A 15920-nucleotide genomic window follows, 5' to 3' on the forward strand; every position below is an offset into this window, starting at 1 on the left:
ACTAATTCCTAATAATTTCCAATTTAAAAAAAAATAAGTATTTGGTTATGGGGAATTTACGTATTCCTCCATTTTACGAATGCAAAGAATGTGCTGCTGTTTTTTTTCTCTCTGGCAGTCTCTTCCACTCTCTCCGCATTGATGCTGCGAAGATCACCACCGTCCGCCGTCCAGAACGCAACCTGACGCCGACCAGCTGTCCGAGAATGTCTGACGAAGACACCCCCTTCACGCTGCGTCCATCGTGCAGCCCAACAACACGACGGTCGTGCAGCCCCTTGTAGCCGGTGGGTTTCACCGTCCCATTGTCTTCATCCGCGACATACAACGGGTGGGGATGGTGCCACGTGTACGATGATTTGGAGTTTGGTGGGTTACCTCCGGTGAAGGTGGTGTATCGGATTGAATATATCAAGAAGGCAAGTGCCAACTTGGCTTTCTTGGATTTCGCTCCCCTCAGGTCTTCAAGGTATATACATTAACGGACGAATTTAGATCCTGGATGTTCAATTTACTAGGTATGTAGATGGTTATTTTAATTCTTAATTGGATGATTATTTTATTTGATTCAGTTTAAGTATATACAATTAACAAATGTTGGATGGTTATTTCACTAGGTAGTCGGATGATTATTTTTAATAATTACGTGGATGGTTGTTTGATGGCCGGCGAGGGAGCTTCTAACGCGGGAGAGGTGGGATGATTGATGAGGGTGGGGTAGTAGACGGTTTGGGGGGGAGGCAAGAGGGTGTTTGGTTTAATTCCTTTGGTAAATTAGGGTTGGGATGGTTTATTTTTTGAAATAACTGTTTGAGTTTTTTTTTCTTGTGTTGGGCCAAATTCAAAACCTATTGTACACATTTCAAGATTTCTCATTGTCTCCCTAGCGGAGTTCATGTATTTTTAGCACGATTTAACGTTCGTACTTAAATTTTGGTGGCTAAATTCCGTTTTTGTGGTAGTGTCAAGTGAATTTTTCCAAAGAGATGCTCCAAATGTTTGGATCTTTCCAATCAATCTTCTCAGTGAATACGTGCCAAATCTTTACAAAAAATCTTTCCCATCGACAGTATCTTTGGTGTGAAATCCAAGAACTTCATCATTCTTTGCGCAGTTGTCGTCATTTTCGTGACGAAGAAGAAAGTGTGAGTGAGCGACTGAATGAGCGAGCAAGTGAGAGAGTGAGAGTGCGGGAAAAAAATATGAGAACAGAATTAGTGTGTGTTTAGATTAAAGTTTATAAATAGAATTTGTATAGAATTGGTTTTGATCAAAAGTAAGTTGGTATTGGCGTGGTCTATGTTTGACAATTTTTATATTAAAATAGATTATAGTAAACTAAATATTATTTAGATTATATTATTCAAAATTATTTATAAATAAAAAATTACTGAAAAGAACATAAATTTAAATAATTATTTTATAATTTTATTTTAGATATTTAAATAAATTTTATTATTTTTTTAGTACTCTTAGTACTCTTAATACTCTAATAGGGTTAATAGAATCATAATATAAAGAAAAAAATATTCTATAACAAAAAGTAGCAGGTAAAAAATTCATGTAAACAAAAAATAATAATATGCATGAGAGAACATTATAAAAAAAATATTATAAAAAAATAATAAAATTAATTATATAAACAATGATAAAATTGGTAGATAGAAAATAAATTTCAATCTAACATAAAAAAAATAAACATAAAAACTAAAATTTTTAGGTTTAGGTAAATCTGGATTGGAGGGTAAAATCACGTTTGTGTCTAAAAAAAAAGTCAAACAAAAAGTAAAATTTTTTTAAAAAAATTAAATATAAATTTAATACTTCAAACGCTAAATCAAACACATCCTTAATTAATTAATTAGATACTTATGTTGCAAGATATGAATCCACGATTTTTCTGAGCCAATTAAAAAAAATCCACGCTCGTACCCAACACTGCTATATTTGCAAGCATAAAGTCTCTAACACCTAGACCACTAACTTGCTTAAAAAATAAAATAGGTAATGGTTTCCAATTAACTAAACTCAAAATCTAATATCCTCCTTCTGCCCCAAAATAAAATCCCGAACCAACCGGTCTAAGTAATAATGGCACACCGTGCTTGGCAGTAAAGCATCATTAAATAGTGGTTTATCAACCTCCTCACACTTAAACATTAACATGTCCTCATGCTAAGTTTAAGAGAACTAAAAGAGTGAAGGGGAATGGTAAGACTTATGAAATGCAACCTATCTATGTGAATGCAACTACATGCAAAATATTTCTACCTACTTGGTGAAAAGTAAATAAATCTTTCAAGAACAAATATGATCTGGATTTCACTAATTCAAATCATAAAAATGAAGTACAAGTAAACTTGTAGAAGAAAATAGCTCATGAAAGTCGGGAACAAAGAATCGAGCATCGAACCCTCACCGGAAGTGTATACACTCTAATCACTCATGTGTTTAAGGTTCGAATGTCTCAATTCTCTACTAACCTTGATTTCTAAGGCTTGCTCTTCTTCTACCAATCAACAGAAATTTGATGTACAAATACACAAATCAAGAGGTCTTTTAAGGGTTGTAATGGGGTTAGGGTCAAGGTAGGATTGTATTTGGTTAAGTGGACTAAAATCTGAATCCTTAATTAACCTAAACTTCTCACCTAACTTAGGACAATCCATATAATCATAATATAAAGCCTAACTACCCGTTAATTATTTTTTCCACATATTCATGCATCCTTATTCGAGTACAGTACATATGCATTGCTATCACCATTTACTTTGGGGCATTTTGTCCCCTTTTATTATTTGCTCTTTTTCTTTTCTTTTCTCCTTTATTTATCTCTTTTTTTTATTTTTCTTTTCTTAATACATTTTTTTTCTTTTTCAATGCATATGATTAAGGTATTGAATGCATAAATATGTTATTAACATTCTTGTTCATATTTTCTCAAGAATACACAACACCCAATTCTCAAACCACATATTGGCAAACCCAATTTCCCCACACTTAATTCGTGAGCACTGTCACTATCTAAGCTAACCAAATTAAGGACATTATTGTTTTCCGCCTAGAGTTAATAATGTGCTAAAGTAAAGAACAAAGGGGTAAAATAGGCTCAAAATTGGTTTGCAAGGGATAATGAAAGGTAAGGCCATATAGGTGAGTAAGCTCAGTAAAACAAAGGCCTCAATCATGTAAGTGTATGCATACATCAAACAATGTAAATATAGAATCAAGCAAGACAAAGATCACAATTTTAGAGAGAACAACACACACCAAAAATAAAACATTGGTTGATAAAATGCAACCAATCAATTAGGCTCAAAATCTCACTGGTTTTGTGTGTTCGAGCTCTAAACCATGTTCCAAAATAAAATTTTTTCAAACAAGTTTAACATAAAAATGAGAATTTAAATTAGTGAAATATTATAAAATAGAGTCTTGAAAAGAATTTATCACTTCAACCAAGTGGTAAAATATGCACAAAATCAAACAAACATGCAATCAAATATGCAGATGCAACAATGAACTACTAAAGAAAATAAGACATTGGTGTTGAGAAGAAAATAACTGGTGCACGAAATCGTGATCGTTCATTCCTTGGTAACGGCGCTAAAAACTTAATACGCACATTCATAATCTTAATTCTTTGTCACAACTTTGCACAACTAACCAGCAAGTGCACTGGGTCATCCAAGTAATAAACCTTACGTGAGTAAGGATCGATCCCACGGAGATTATCGGCTTGAAGCAAGCTATGATCACCTTGTAAATCTCAGCCAGGCAAATTCAAAAGGTTATAGAGTTTTAATAATTAAAAGATAAATAAAACGTAAAATAAAGATAGAGATACTTATGTAATTCATTGGTGAGAACTTCAGATAAGCGTATAGAGATGCTTAGTTCCTTCTGAATCTTCGCTTTCCTACTGCTTTCATCCAATCCTTCATACTCCTTTCCATGGCAAGCTGTATGTTGGGCATCACCGTTGTCAATGGCTACATCCCGTCCTCTTAGTGAAAAGGCTCCAAATGCGCTGTCACCGCACGGCTAATCATCTGTCGGTTCTCGATCATACTGGAATAGGATTCAGTAATCCTTTTGCGTCTGTCACTACGCCCAGCACTCGCGAGTTTGAAGCTCGTCACAGCCATCCCATCCCAGATCCTACTTGGAATACCACAGATAAGGTTTAGACTTTCCGGATCTCAAGAATTGCCGCCAATAATTCTAGCCTATACCACGAAGACTCTTATCGTATATCAGGAGGCTAAGAGATATGCATTCATGCTTGTTTGCATGTAGAACAGAAGTGTTTGTCAGGCACGCGTTCATAAGTGAGAATGATGATGAGCGTCACATAATCATCACATTCATCATGTTCTTGTGTGCGAATGAATATCTTAGAGAAGAAATAGGCTTGAATTGAATAGAAAAATAATAGTACTTTGCATTAATTCATGAGGAACAGCAGAGCTCCACACCTTAATCTATGGTGTGCAGAAACTCTACCGTTAAAAATACATAAGTGAAAATAGGGTAGACATGGCCGAGTGGCCAGCCTCCCATGGAGGTCTAGAGATCTAAAAATGATCAAAAGATGATGTTGAAAATGATCCAAAATATTCATTCCTAACACAATAGTAAAAAGTTCTATTTATACTAAACTAGTTACTAGGGTTACAAAAATAAGTAAATGATGCAGAAATCCACTTCCGGGCCCACTTAATGTATGCTTGGGCTGAGCATTGAAGCTTTCACATGTAGAGGTCTTCCTTGGAGTTAAATGCCAGTTTGTAACTTGTTTCTAGCGTTTAACTCTGCTTTGCAACCTGTTTCTGGCGTTTAACGCCAGAATAGGGCAGAGAGCGCCAGTTTACATCGTCTAAACTCGGGCAAGGTATGGACTATTATATATTGCTGGAAAGCCATGGATGTCTACTTTCCAACACAATTGAGATTGTGCCATTTGGACTCCTGTAGCTCCAGAAAATCTACTTTGAGTGCAGGGAGGTCAGAATCCAACAGCATCTGCAGTCCTTCTTCAGCCTCTGAATTTGATTTTTGCTCAAGTTCCTCAATTTCAGCCAGAAATTACCTGAAATCATAGAAAAACACACAAACTCATAGTAAAGTCCAGAAATATGATTTTTATTTAAAAAATAATAAAAATATACTAAAAACTAATTAAATCATACTAAAAACTATATAAAAACAATGCCAAAAAGCGTATAAATTATCTGCTCATCACAACACCAAAATTAAATTGTTGCTTGTCCCTAAGCAACTGAAAATCAAATAGGATAAAAAGAAGAGAATATACTATAAATTCCAAAATATCAATAAAACTTAGCTCCAATCAGATGAGTGGGACTAGTAGCTTTTTGCCTCTGAACAGTTTTGGCATCTCACTTATCCCTTGAAGTTCAGGATGATTGGCATCTATAGGAACTTAGAATTCAGATAGTGTTATTGATTCTCCTAGTTCAGTATGTTGATTCTTGAACACAGCTACTTTATGAGTCTTGGCCGTGGCCCTAAGCACTTTGTTTTCCAGTATTACCACCGGATACATAAATGCCACAGACACATAATTGGGTGAACCTTTTCAGATTGTGACTCAACTTTGCTAGACTCAACTTAAGCACACTCTATTTTTGCTTTGGACCTCGACTTTAACCGCTCAGTCTCAAGTTTTCACTTGACACCTTCGCGCCACAAGCACATGGTTAGGGACAGCTTGGTTTAGCCACTTAGGCTAGGATTTTATTCCTTTGGGCCCTCCTATCCACTGATGCTCAAAGCCTTGGATCCTTTTTATTACCCTTGCCTTTTGGTTTTAAGGGCTATTGGCTTTTTCTGCTTGCTTTTTCTTTTTTTTTCTTTCTCTTTCTTTTTTTTCGCCTTCTTTTTTTTTCGCAAGCTTTTCTCTATTCACTGCTTTTTCTTGCTTCAAGAATCATTTTTATGATTTTTCAGATCATCAAATAACATTTCTCCTTTTACATCATTCTTTCAAGAGCCAACAATTTTAACATTCATAAACAACAAATTCAAAAGACATATGCATTGTTCAAGCATTCATTCAGAAAACAAAAAGTATTGTCACCACATCAAAATAATTAAACTAGTTTCAAGGATGAATTCAAAATCATGTACTTCTTGTTCTTTTGTTATTAAAAGCATTTTTCATTTAAGAGAGGTGATGGATTCATAGGACATTCATAGCTTTAAGACATAGACACTTAAACACTAATGATCATATAGTAAAGACACAAACATAAATAAAACATAAGGCTCAAGAACCGAAAAACAGGAAAATAAGAGCAAGAAGATTAAGGAACGGGTCCACCTTAGTGAGGGGTGGCGTCTTCCTCTTCTTGAAGAACCAATGGTGCTCTTGGGCTCCTCTATGTCTCTTCCTTGTCTTTGTGGCTCCTCCCTCATAGCTCTTTGATCTTCTCTAATCTCATGGAGAATGATGGAGTGCTCTTGGTGTTCCATCCTTAGTTGTCCCATGTTGGAACTTAATTCTCCTAGGGAGGTGTTGATTTGCTCCCAATAGTTTTGTGGAGGGGAGTACATCCCTTGAGGCATCTCAGGGATTTCATGGTGAGGAATTTCCTCATGCTCTTGTTGAGGTCCATGATCTCTTATTTGCTCCATCATTTTCTTAGTGATGGGCTTGTCCTCATCAATGAGGATATCTCCCTCTATGTCAATTCCAGCCGAATTGCAGAGGTGGCAAATGAGGTGAGGAAAGGCTAACATTGCCAAAGTGGATGACTTGTCAGCCACCTTGTAGAGTTCTTGAGGTATAATCTCATGAACTTCCACTTCCTCCCCAATCATGATACTATGGATCATGATGGCCCGATCTACAGTAACTTCAGACCGGTTGCTAGTAGGAATAATTGAGCGTTGGATGAACTCCAACCATCCTCTAGCTACAGGCTTAAGGTCCGGTCTTCTCAATTGAACCGGCTTGCCTCTTGAGTCAACTTTCCATTGAGCTCCTTCCACACATATGTCCATGAGGACTTGGTCCAACCTTTGATCAAAGTTGACCCTTCTAGTATAGGGGCATGCGTTTTCTTGCATCATTGGCAAGTTGAACGCCAACCTTACATTTTTCGGGCTGAAATCTAAGTATTTCCCCCGAACCATGGTAAGCCAGTTCTTTGGGTTTGGGTTCACACTTTGATCATGGTTCCTAGTGATCCATGCGTTTGCATAGAACTCTTGAACCATTAAGATCCCGACTTGTTGAATAGGATTAGAGAGAACTTCCCATCCTCTTCTTCTAATCTCTTGTCGGATCTCCGGATATTCGCTCTTTTTGAGCTTAAAAGGGACCTCAGGGATCACCTTTTTCTTGGCCACAACTTCATAGAAGTGGTCTTGATGGACCTTTGAGATGAATCTCTCCATCTCCCATGACTCAGAGGTGGAAGCAATTGCCTTCCCTTTCCTCTTTCTTGAGGTTTCTCCAGCCTTAGGTGCCATTGATGGTTATGGAAAAACAAAAAGCAATGCTTTTACCACACCAAACTTAAAAGGTTTGCTCGTCCCCGAGCAAAAGAAGAAAGGAAGTAGTAGAAGAAGAAGAAAATGGAGGAGATAGAGGGAGAAGGTGTATTCGGCCAAGGGGGAGAAGTGGTGGTTGTAATGTGTGAAAATGGAGTAGTGTTGAGGGGTTTATATAGGGGTGGGGGGAAGGGTAGGTTTCGGCCATTAGGGTTGGGTTTGGGAGGGAAAAGAATTTGAATTTTGGGGTAAGTGGGGTTTATGGGAAGAGTGGATAGATGTGAGTGGTGAATGGTATTTAGGGAAGAGGTATGGAGGTGATTGGTGAAGGGTATTTGGGGAAGAGAGTTATGAAAAGGTGTGAAGAGGAGAGAAGAAGAGGTGGGGTAGGTGGGGATCCTGTGGGATCTACAGATCCAGAGGGGTCAAGGATTTAGCATCCCTGCTCCAATTAGGCGTGCAAAACGCCCTTAGAATGCATGTCTGGCGATAAACGCCAGCTTGCTGCTTGTTTCTGGCGTTTAACGCCAATTCCATGCTCTGTTCTGGCGTTAAACACCAGTCTGGTGCTTGTTTCTGGCGTTTAACGCCAGCTTGATGCTTCTTTCTGGCGTTAAACGCCAGTTTGATGCTTCTTACTGGCATTTAAACGCCAGTAAGCTCTTCCTCTAGGGTGAGCTATTTTTAATGCTGTTTTTCATTCTGTTTTTGATTTTTCAGTAGTTTTTGTGACTCCACATGATCATCAACCTAAGAAAAAAAGGACATAAAATAACAATAAAAAATAAATAGATATAATTAAATAATATTGGGTTGCCTCCCAACAAGCGCTTCTGTAAAGTCAATAGCTTGACAGTGAGCTCTCATGGAGCCTCACAGATGTTCAGAGCATTATTGGGACCTCCCAACACCAAACTTAGAGTTTGAATGTGGGGGTTCAACACCAAACTTAGAGTTTGGTTGTGGCCTCCCAACACCAAACTTAGAGTTTGACTATGGGAGCTTTGGTTGACTCTGCAATGAGAGAAGCTTTTCATGCTTCCTCTCCATGGTTACAGAAGGAGATCATTGAGTTTTAAACACAAGGTTGTCCTCATTTAGTTGAAGGACCAACTCTCCTCTGTCCACATCAATCACAGCTTTTGCTATGGCTAGGAAGGGTCTTCCAAGGATGATGGATTCATCCTCATCCTTCCCAGTATCTAGGATTATGAAATCAGTAGGGATGTAAAGGCCTTCAACCTTTACTAACAAGTCCTCTACTAATCCATAAGCCTATTTCATTGATTTGTCTGCCATCTCTAGTAAGATTCTTGCAGCTTGTACCTCATAAATTCCCAGTTTCTCTATTACAGAGAGTGGCATGAGGTTTATCCCTGACCCAAGGTCACACAAAGCCTTTTGAAAGGTCATGGTGCCTATGGTACAAGGTATGAAGAACTTTCTGGGATCCAGTTTCTTCTGAGGCAATGTCTGCCTTATCAATGCACTTAGTTCATTGGTGAACAAAGGGGTTCATCCTCCCAAGTCTCATTACCAAATAAACTGGCATTCAACTTCATGACGGCTCCTAGATATTTAGCAACCTGCTCTTCAATGATGTCTTCATCCTCTTCAGAGGAAGAATAGTCATCAGAGCTCATGAATGGTAAAAGGAGGTTTAATGGAATCTCTATGGTCTCTAGATGAGCCTCGGATTCCTTTGGTTCCTCAAAGGGAAACTCCTCATTGGTCAGTGAATGTCCCAGGAGGTCTTCCTCACTAGGATTCACATCCTCCTCCTCCTCTCTGGGTTTGGCCACACCAAGTAAGGTTATGGCCTTGCACTCTCTTTTTGGATTCTCTTCTGTATTGCTTGGGAGAGTACTAGGAGGAGTTTCAGTGACTCTTTTACTCAGCTGGCCCACTTGTGCCTCCAAATTTCTAATGGAGGACCTTGTTTCATTCATGAAACTTAGAGTGGCCTTAGATAGATCAGAGATTATATTTGCTAAGCTAGATGGATTCTGCTCAAAATTCTCTGTCTATTGCTGAGAGGATGATGGAAAAGGCTTGCTATTGCTAAACCTATTTCTTCCACCATTATTAAAGCCTTGTTGAGGCTTTTGTTGATCCTTTCATGAGAAATTTGGATGATTTCTCCATGAGAGATTATAGGTGTTTCCATAGGGTTTTCCCATGTAATTCACCTCTACTATTGCAAGGTTCTCAGGATCATAAGCTTCTTCTTCAGAAGATGCTTCTTTAGTACTGTTGGATGCAGCTTGCAATCCATTCAGCCTATGAGAAATCATATTGACTTGCTGAGTCAATATTTTATTCTGAGCCAATATGGCATTCAGAGTATCAATTTCAAGAACTCTCTTCCTCTGAAGCGTCCCATTACTCACAGGATTCCTTTCAGAAGTGTACATGAATTAGTTATTTGCAACCATGTCAATGAGTTTCTGAGCTTCTGCATGTGTTTTCTTTAGGTGAATAGATCCACCTGCAGAATGGTCCAATGACATCTTAGCTGATTCAGACAGACCATCATAGAATATATCCAGGATGGTCCATTCTGAAAGCATGTCAGAAGGACACTTTTTGGTCAGTTTCTTGTATCTCTCCCAAGCTTCATAGAGGGATTCACCTTCTTTCTGTTTGAAGGTTTGAACATCCACTCTAAGTTTGCTAAGCTTTTGAGGAGGAAAGAACTTGGCTAAGAAAGCCATGACCAGCTTATCCCAAGAGTTCAGGCTATCTTTAGGTTGAGAGTCCAACCATATTCTAGCTCTGTCTCTTACAGCAAATGGGAAAAGCATAAGCCTGTAGACCTCGAGATCAACCCCATTGGTCTTAATAGTATCACAGATTTGCAAGAATTCAGTTAAGAACTGAAAAGGATCTTCTGATGGAAGTTCATGAAACTTGCAATTCTGTTGCATCAGAGAAACTAATTGAGGCTTTAGCTCAAAATTGTTTGCTCCAATGGCAGGGATTGAGATGCTTCTTCCATGTAAGTTGGAATTTGGTACAGTAAAGTCACTAAGCATCTTCCTTGCATCTCCACCATTGTTATTATTTTCGGCCATGTCTCCTTCTTTTTCAAAAATTTCAGTAAAGTTCTCTTCAGAGTGTTGTGTTTTAGCTTCTCTTAGCTTCCTCTTCAGAGTTCTTTCAGGTTCCAGATCAGCTTCAACAAGAATGTTCTTGTCCTTGCTCCTGCTCATATGAAAAAGAAGGGAACAGAAAAGAAAATATGGAATCCTCTATGTCACAGTATAGAGATTCCTTATATGAGTATAAGAAGAGAAGGATGGAAGAAAGAAAAGATAAGAATTCGAACACAGAGGAGAAGAGTTGGTTCGAATTTTTGAGTAGAAGAGAAGTGTTAGTAGATAAATAAATAGAAGGAGATGAGAGAGAGGAAAATTCGAAAATTAAAAATAAAATGAAAAATATTTTTTTGTTTTTATGTTGACTATTAATTAGAATTCAAAATTTAAGATGGGAAATAAAATTAAATTAAAATTTAAGACAATTAGTTAATTAAAACAAATTTTGAAAAAGGGGTTAGTAATTTTCGAAAATAAGAGAGAGAAAAGTAGTTAGGTGGTTTTGAAAAAGATATGATTGAAATAGTAAAATTTTAAAATCAAACAAAAAGTTAAGTAGTTAATTGAAAAAGATTTGAAAATCAATTTTCAAAAGATAAGAGGTTAGAAAAGATTTTGAAATTGATTTTAGAAAAGATGTGATTGAAATTTATTTTGAAAAAGATTTGAAAAAGAAATTTAAAAAGATTTGATTTTGAAAATTAAAGTTGATTACTTGACTAACAAGAAACAAAAAGATATGATTTTAAAATTTAAAGATTGAACCTTTCTTACTAGACAAGTAACAAACTTAAAATTTTTGAATCAATCACATTAATTGTTAGCATTAATTTCGAAAATATGAAATAGAAATAAGAAAAAGATTTTGAAAATAAATTTTGAAAATTTTGAAATTATGAAAGAAAAAATGAAAAAGATTTGATTTTTGAAAAAGATTTGAAAAAGATAAAATTTTTAAATTGAAAATTTGACTTGACTCATAAGAAACAACTAAATTTTAAAAAGTTTTGAAAAAATCAACTCAAATTTTCGAAAATTTATGAGAGAATAAGGGAAAGATATCTTTTTTATTTTTTTTTGAATTTTTAATGAGGAGAGAGAAAAACACAAAAAAAAAGACACAAGACATAAAAATTATGAATCAAAACAAGAAAAATATGCAAGAACACTTTGAATGTCAAGATGAACACCAAGAACACCTTGAATGTCAAGATGAACATCAAGAACATGTTTTTGAAAATTTTTAAGAAAAGAAAAACATGCAAGACACCAAACTTAAAAATTTTTAATGTTGAGACACTAACAAATTGAAAATGCATATGAGAAACAAGAAAAGATGCACAACAAGAAAATGCAAAGATCAAACAAAGAAGATCATCAAGAACAACTTGAAGATCATGAAGAACATATGATGAATTTTCGAAAATTTTAGTGAAAAATTAAAAAGATGCAACTGACACCAAACTTAAACATTGACACTAGACTCAAGCAAGAAACATCAAATTTTTGGTTTTTATGATTTTATTAAATTTTTTTTTTGGATTTTTTCGAAAATTAATTGGAAAAAGAAAAATAAGGATTTTAAAATTTTTAATGAGAATTCCAGGAATCATGCAATGTTAGTCTAAAGCTCTAGTCCAGGAATTAGACATGGCTTACTAGCTGGTGCACGAATTGTGAATCACACTTTTCACAACGCGTACCACTAACCAGCAAGTGCACTGGGTCGTCCAAGTAATACCTCACGTGAGTAAGGGTCGAATCCCACGGAGATTGTTGGTTTGAAGCAATCTATGGTTATCTTGTAAATCTTAGTCAGGAAGTCAATTATGTTTGTCAATTGAATTGTGAGTAACCAGTAGAGCATAAATTAAAAGTTACTTGTTGTGCAGTAATGGAGAATATGTTGGAGTTTTGGAGATGCTTTATCTTCTGAATCTCTGCTTTCCTCTGTCTTCTTGTTCACGCACGCACGTCCCCCTATGGCAAGCTGTGTGTTGGTGGATCACCGTTGTCAATGGCTACCTTCCATCCTTCCAGTGAAAACTACGCTCACGCGCTCTGTCACAGCACGGCTAATCACCGGTTGGTTCTCGATCCGGTTGGAATAGGATTTACTATCCTTTTGCGTCTGTCACTAACGCCCAGCCTTCAGGAGTTTGAAGCTCGTCACAGTCATTCAATCCTTGAATCCTACTCGGAATGCCACAGACAAGGCTTAGACTTTCCGGATTCTCATGAATGCCGCCATCAGTTCTAGCTTATACCACGGAGATTCTGATTAAAGAATCTAAGAGACACTCATTCAATCGGATATAGAACGGAGGTGGTTGTTAGGCACACGTTCATGGGTTGAGGAAGGTGATGAGTGTCACAGCTCATCACCATCATCACAGTTAAGCGCGAATGAACATCTTAGATAGGAACAAGCGTGTTTGAATGAAAACAGAAATACTTGCATTAATTCATTGAGACACAGCAGAGCTCCTCACCCCCAACAATGGGGTTTAGAGACTCATGCCGTCAGAGAATACAAAGTTTAGATCTGAAATGTCATGAGATACAAAATAAGTCTCTAAAAGTTGTTTAAATACTAAACCAGTAGCCTAGGGTTACAAAATATGAGTGGACTATGATGGATGATGCAGAGATCCACTTCTGGGGCCCACTTGGTGTGCTGGGGCCCACTTGGTGTGTGCTGGGGCTGAGACTTTAAGCAATTCACGTGCAGAGGCCATTTGTGGAGTTGAACGCCAGTTTTTGTGCCAGTTTGGGCGTTCAACTCCAGTTTTTGATCCTTTTCTGGCGCTGGACGCCAGATTTGGGCAGAAGGCTGGCGTTGAACGCCATTTTACGTCGTCAATTCTTGTGCAAAGTATGGACTATTATATATTTCTGAAAAGCCCTGGATGTCTACTTTCCAACGCAATTGGAAGCACGCCATTTCGAGTTCTGTAGCTCCAGAAAATCCACTTTGAGTGCAGGGAGGTCAGAATCCAACAGCATCAGCAGTCCTTTTTCAGCCTGAATCAGATTTTTGCTCAGCTCCTTCAATTTCAGCCAGAAAAATACCTGAAATTACAGAAAAACACACAACTCATAGTAAAGTCCAGAAACATGAATTTTTCCTAAAAACTACTGGAAATAAACAAAAAACTAACTAAAACATACTCAAAACTATATGAAATTATCCCCAAAAAGCGTATAAAATATCCGCTCATCACAACACCAAACTTAAACTGTTGCTTGTCCTCAAGCAACTAGACAAATAAAATAGAAGACTAATAGGTTGAGAAGCAATAATATCTCAGAGTTTTTCATTGAAGCTCAGATCCTAATTAGATGAGCGGGACTAGTAGCTTTTTTCTTCTGAACAGTTTTGGCATCTCACTTTATCCATTGAAGCTCAGAGTGATTGGCATCTATAGGAACTCAGAATTCAGATAGTGTTATTGATTCTCTTAGTTCAATGTGATGATTCTTGAAAACAGCTTCTTTATGAGTCTTGGCCGTGGCCCTAAGCACTTTGTTTTCCAGTATTACTACCGGATACATAAATGCCACAGACACATAACTGGGTGAACCTTTTCAGATTGTGACTCAGCTTTGCTAAAGTCCCCAATTAGAGGTGTCCAGAGTTCTTAAGCACACTCTTCTTTTTGCTTTGGACCTTGACTTTAACCGCTCAGTCTCAAGTTTTCACTTGACACCTTCACGCCACAAGCACATGGTTAGGGACAGCTTGATTTAGCCGCTTAGGCCAGGATTTTATTCCTTTTTGGCCCTCCTATCCACTGATGCTCAAAGCCTTGGGATCCTTTTTATTACCCTTGCCTTTTGGTTTTAAGGGCTTTGGCTTTTTCTGCTTGCTTTCTCTTTTTTTCTTTCTCTCTTTTTTTTTTTTTCTGCAAGCTTTGTTCTTTGCTGCTTTTTCTTGCTTCAAGAATCATTTTTATGATTTTTCAGATTCTCAATAACATGTCTCATGTTCATCATTCTTTCAAGAGCCAACATATTTAACAGTCTTAAACAACAAATTCAAAAGATATATGCACTGTTCAAGCATTCATTCAGAAGACAGAAAGCATTGCCACCACATTTAACTAATTAGAATTTCTCTTATTAAAACTCGAAATTTTATTGCTTCTTATTTAAAAGATCTACTATTTTATTCATGTTTGCTGATGATGAGAAAAATAAACTATAGCTTAATTGGAGATAAAATCAAAATAGACTAATTACTACTATATGACTCCTAAGGTAAAATTAAAATAAGAACAGTTATCACAGAGTTAAGGCTAAGATTAGAACTCAACAACCTTGAGGTTTGGGAAGTGGATGTTCCTCTAGTCTGTGAGATGCTTGGTCCTTCAAGAGAGAATTTCTGGCGCTTCAGTTCCTTTAAATCACGCCCTTGCTCCTCTTGGAGTGGGTTGTTTTCCTTTAGGGGCCATGATCTTAGTGATCACGGATAAGCACACCAAACTTAGAGCTTTGCTTGTCCTCAAGCAAAAGAAAAAGAAGGAGATGGGTAGAAGGAGAGCTCCTCCCCACCATCCTGGCGTTTGAACGCCCAAACACTGCCTGTTTTGGGCGTTCAATGCCCAATTGCTGCTATCCTGGCGTTCAACGCCCAGTTGTTGCCCTTTTCTGGCGTTGAACGCCAGATAGCTATCCTTACTGGCGTTCAGCGCCCACTGGATGCCCATTTTGGGCGCTGAACGCCCAAAATGGCCTTCACTGGCGTTTTCTTGCCAGTAAGCTCCCTATCTCTGTTTTGTGTGTAGATTCCTTCTGTAACCCTGTAAACTTATGCAAATGATTCTTTACCTTAGTGTCAGTGAACTTTATATAAACAAATAAAAAATAAAAATAGGGCAAAATGCTTAGAGGATTGTTGCCCCATGGCTGGGTTGCCTCCCAGCAAGCGCTTCTTTATTGTCTTTAGCTGGACCTTGCTGAGCTTTTAATCTAGCTTCAGCCTTGAGCATTCTTGCTCAATGTTGCCCTCAAGATAATGCTTGATTCTCTGTCCATTAACAATGAACTTCTTATCAGAATCAATATCTTGAAGCTCCACATAACCATATGGTGATACACTTGTAATCACGTATGGTCCCCTCCACCGGGATTTCAGTTTCCCGGGGAATAGCCTGAGTCTAGAGTTAAACAACAGAACCTTCTGTCCTGGTTCAAAGATTCTAGATGACAGCTTTCTGTCATGCCACTTTTTTTATTTTTCTTTATAAAGCTTGGCATTTTCGAAAGCTGTGAATCTGAATTCCTCTAGCTCATTTAGCT

The 15920-nt window shown here is 37.4% G+C and overlaps 1 non-coding gene across 1 annotated transcript; it reads left to right on the forward strand.

The window, feature by feature from the left end:
* Positions 1-10085: 10085 nt before the first annotated feature.
* LOC148547799 (small nucleolar RNA R71) lies at positions 10086-10193 on the forward strand. The gene has a single exon (XR_015897013.1). It is a non-coding gene; the product is annotated as a small nucleolar RNA R71 (small nucleolar RNA).
* The last annotated feature ends 5727 nt before the right edge of the window (positions 10194-15920 follow it).

The sequence above is a fragment of the Arachis ipaensis genome, chromosome B8 (genome assembly GCF_059453495.1).
Source record: "Arachis ipaensis isolate K30076 ecotype BB chromosome B8, ASM5945349v1, whole genome shotgun sequence".
Classification (NCBI taxonomy): Eukaryota; Viridiplantae; Streptophyta; class Magnoliopsida; order Fabales; family Fabaceae; genus Arachis; species Arachis ipaensis.